This window comes from Pteropus vampyrus, unplaced genomic scaffold, assembly GCF_000151845.1.
Source record: "Pteropus vampyrus isolate Shadow unplaced genomic scaffold, Pvam_2.0 Scaffold39, whole genome shotgun sequence".
Lineage (NCBI taxonomy): Eukaryota > Metazoa > Chordata > Mammalia > Chiroptera > Pteropodidae > Pteropus > Pteropus vampyrus.
Genome location: NW_011888820.1, coordinates 4647729 through 4652194, shown reverse-complemented (window position 1 = coordinate 4652194; position 4466 = coordinate 4647729). Strand labels below are relative to the sequence as shown.

Sequence of the window (4466 nt, the reverse complement as noted above, 5' to 3'; positions counted from 1 at the left end):
AGATGTCTAAAGGGTACAAAATATGTCACTGGAAGAGAAAGATATTGTCTGGTTGTAAACTATCGAGACTTTATTCCAATGGAAATGCTGAGCCTACAGTGCTCTAGTTTTTTCTGTAAAAGTCATGTTAAACAGAATACAGGAAATCAAGCCCTGAATCTCCTGGTCAATTAAGTCAGCTGAAGGTATTAGGAACTCAGACTGAATAAGTGACTTGCAAAATATTAACTAGAATTTGAGAAATCTTAATTTCTGTTTCTACATTACCTTCACCACATAATTGATCTTGGATATGTCATGTAACTTCATGCTAAATTCACATTATTTATATAAAAGAAAAAGAAAATCAAAAAAGCAATTCTATGTATCTCTCCATGTGTCCTGCCTTTCAATATATACAGACCAATTTTTTTTTAACTCTTTATCCTGATGTAGTCAATAGAATATCCTGGTTTACCCTTATTTCCCTCTCAGTATATTTTTCTATTTACATAATACTCTATAACTTCTATTTTCCTTATTTCCAAGGAAGAATTTGATTAAGGAGATAAGTGTAGCTAAATTTTGAATAACAGTTCCCTCTTGTATTATAATTAGGGCATATTAAAATGAAGAATTAACTCATTGCATAACTCTTAAAAAACAGTATGAATGCTACAATCCTACAACTGGAAATGGTTTACTAATTATAGTTTTGAATTTACTGTACATTAATATAGAAAGTTTATTTAATAGGCTCTCAACTGTGAAACCAATACTATTCAGAGAAATTCATTTCAAATGAGTATTCCCAGATGCATGACATAAGGATGTAGCTGATTAAATAAAAATAGTGATCATAAGCATGTCAATTATATCCTCAACATTTGATATTATCCAGACATCATTTTATTTATTTATTTGCTTGTTTGTTTGTTTGTTTTTAGGCAAGGCAATCCTTGGTTGACCTCACAGATTGCAAGGACCTTGTCAGCTTACTATCCCTTATTTTTTTATTTTTTATGACTACAGCACCTGGTCTTCCTAAATGGTCTCCCATGCAAGTACTATCCAGGCCCAACTCTGCTTAGCTTCCAAGATGAGACGGGATTGGGCTTTTTTAGGGTAACATGAGTGTAGACTATTTTTGATTTTAGATATAATAAATTCATTCTTCAAATTCAATAGTTGACTGATCATGGTATCTCCCAGATTTTATCTAGATGTAGAAAAAGTTAGTTTCCATATTTAGCACACATGATATGTAGAGTCCTATATAGATAGGAGCATTGAAATTAAAATATCGCTCCAGAAGACTCAAGACTTAATGGGCAATAAACCCATATCTTTCATATATAGAAAAATACTGGGACCAATGAAACCCTTACTGGCAGCCTTCTATAGTGAGAAAATAGAAAACTGCAACAAAAGAACAGTGTTGATCTTGACTAAACATGTTTTCACTTCATTAGGAATTCAGAGCTGTTAAAGGTAATGATCCCTCTTATGCTCACATATGGTGTCGCCAAGACTATATCTGAATTACAAATGAGTTCTATGCATCACAAATCATCTTTTAAGAAAAAACTGAGTATTAACTCAATATTTGATCCTAAATAAACACATATTTGATATATTGTTGTTTTTTAATGGCCAAATTTATTAGTTTCCTATCGTCAATATGAAGAGAAATTATCAAAATGTGAACTAGTTTTGTTCATAGAATATGTGTATGTTCTAACATAAATTTATTAATACTGCACCTTGGATATTAAAACCTGTCATTTAAAAAAACACTATATATGTTCCTTAAAATATTTTTGGAGCCTTAGAAACAAAGAAAGCACTGCTGAATTTTACAATAGTGTTATACATATATTCCTTTTTGGAAAAAGACAGACTGAAAATATGACAATTTATATGGTGATAACTGGTGTTGTAATTGATAATCATGTTATTTATGGTCAATATTTAATCACTTTAATACTCAAAGAGATGTTATTGTTCATCATAACTTTTGCATATATGTCAAATAACATGACATAGTGAACTTTCATGTTTCTTAGAAATGCTGGTATGCGATGTCCAAATTCCTGCAAACATCATGTAAAGGTGGGGCTGACCTTCTCAGGCATTTCCTGGTGTCCTGTTGTCACTGTCTGCCTGTGGCACTGTTTCTCTGTTTCATCATGAGGGGAGATAAAAGTAGGTTATGGAGTTTCTATTAAAAAAATTAGAGAACTTTTTAAAATATTGTGTTTACCTTTATATTGACTTTCCAAGACACACTGTACTGAACAGGTACAGGAGATTATGAAGGGTAGTTGGGCATCAGTGTGAAAGAAAAGGCCGTATCGACGGAGATGTACACATGAACGGCAGAGAAGAGGAGCTGACGTAAGAAAGCAAGTATATGGAGGAAATGCATGCGAAGGACTACATAATGTAAGTAAAAACATAAGAACCATGTATAGATCAGTCAAGTCTTTGAGAATGTTCACTGAGCTCCTATTCTTTCTGAGAATAGAATGCTATTGCAAATCAACCAGAAACTTTTCTGAGATTAATGCTTACTCATTAATCAATACTCTTTTAGTATTGCTTCCCAATGATCATTAACATAAACAAATGAGTACCAAATCAGGAAGAGAAGGGGCAGTCAACCATGTCACAGAAACTGATTACCCCCAACTAATGTGGTGGTATAGAGCAGCCTTTTGAAATGAGAGAGCTATCCTCAAATATTTGAAGGGATGCTTTGTCTCAGAAAACCTAAGTTTGCTGTGTGAGGTGTTAATGGACTAAACCAGCCTTGGAGAAACATACTGAGGTCCTGTGAACCAAAGACTACACTAAATCAGAGTGAAGGAGTTGGTTACAGCAGAGGCTAAGTGATCTCTTGGTAGTGATATCAGCATTCTAAGTTCCAGAGGGCAGTGAATACAGAGCCACAGGCCCATGGTCCATAAATTTGCACCTAATCCAGAGATGCTAAATGGCTGCTCCCCAAGTGTGCAATCCCTCATTCCTTCCTGCCATAAGCCTTTGGTAACATGTTCCCCAAACACTGAAGTGGCTGTACTTGAGGCCTGTTTAAAGTAGGTATAAATAAAAGGACAAGAGCTTAAGACACTCAGTATGCACAACCATTTATTCATTTTTTTCACTCCTTGTAGATCACTACGCTTCGTTAGTACTAGAAATGTTGAGTTGAATATGAAAGACCCCTTCCCCAGGAGCTGTGGAAGAACTAGCTTGGGCAGAGGTTGAAGAAGGACACAATTTTTTCAGCTTCCTGCTGTTTCCCATGTTATTACTGATTTTCTTCATCAGCAATAACCTTGACTATTTAGTAGAGGAAAAGCAAAATTATACATTTGAAAAGCTCATAGTGTTTAATGTCATCATGCATCCATTCATAATGAACATTCATTTATGAAATATTCACTATGCATCAATTATGTGCCAGGAACCCTTCTAGTTATTGGGAATAAAATACCCAGAATCCCTACCCATACTTTTATTACATACATGTCAATTATAGGAAACATTTCTGTTAATAATAAATTCTAAAGTTTAAGTGTATAATAATAATTTAAAAATTATTCTAATAAATAGTCTAATAAGTAGTATTATGCAGGCACTATTTGTTATTCAGTATTAAACAATTTTATGGTTCAACCATTTAACAAAGTTAACAGTCAAAGATAAGGTGAACGAACAAATTTTCAACCACATTTCCCATTAAATCCACATTGAATACTCTTAACAATATTGGCAAAAATCAGAGATGCAAAAAGTTCTAATGTTGGAGTTGAAAAGTAAAGAAATGGTAAAAATTATGCTCTCTATATTAATACTTATGATAGAATTTGTATATGTCTGTTCTCCCTCGTCCTCCAAAATCTTTGCCCCAAAAAGCCATCAAAAAAGAGCCCTAAGGGCCTAAGAAAGGGAGTATAGATTTTTCTGTTAAACACAGTGTCTTCATACCCAGACGCTGAAGAATGGTGGTAGAAGTGTGACTTACACAGACAGACTCGCTAGCTGTGTATCATCAGACAAAATACTTCTCTGTTGCTACACATCTCTGAAGGAGAGGTAAAAAAAATCATACTAACTTCATAGGTTTAATGTGAGAATTAAATGAGCTAATACATAGAAAGGATTTAACACCTTTTAAAGCACATACTATTTGATATCATTTTTGTTATTAAATTGGAAAAGCAGTGCATGTCAAAATCTTTACTGACAGAGGTCCACAGAACACCTCGAAAAAAGAATTCTGAACCAAGCACTTAAGCTTTGTCATGAATCTCGGTGTCAAATATTCTCCAGTCAATACAGCAGCAGACCAAGGTGCCATAGTTGGTGCCAATACGTTCCTCCTCACAGCAAAGAGTAAATGCCAAATTCTAAGCGTGCTGCCAGAAATCCTGTTTCGTAATTGCTTTCCATTTTGACAGTATAGATTCTGTTCTGCCGTT

The 4466-nt window shown here is 34.1% G+C and overlaps 1 protein-coding gene and 1 pseudogene across 1 annotated transcript in view; both read right to left on the bottom strand.

The window, feature by feature from the left end:
* The window catches only part of PRR16 (proline rich 16), a 166144-nt gene that overhangs the window by 53298 nt on the left and 108380 nt on the right, over nucleotides 1–4466 (bottom strand). The gene's annotated exons all lie outside the window — the stretch shown is intronic.
* On the bottom strand, nucleotides 1003–1121 carry LOC111738510 (annotated as a pseudogene).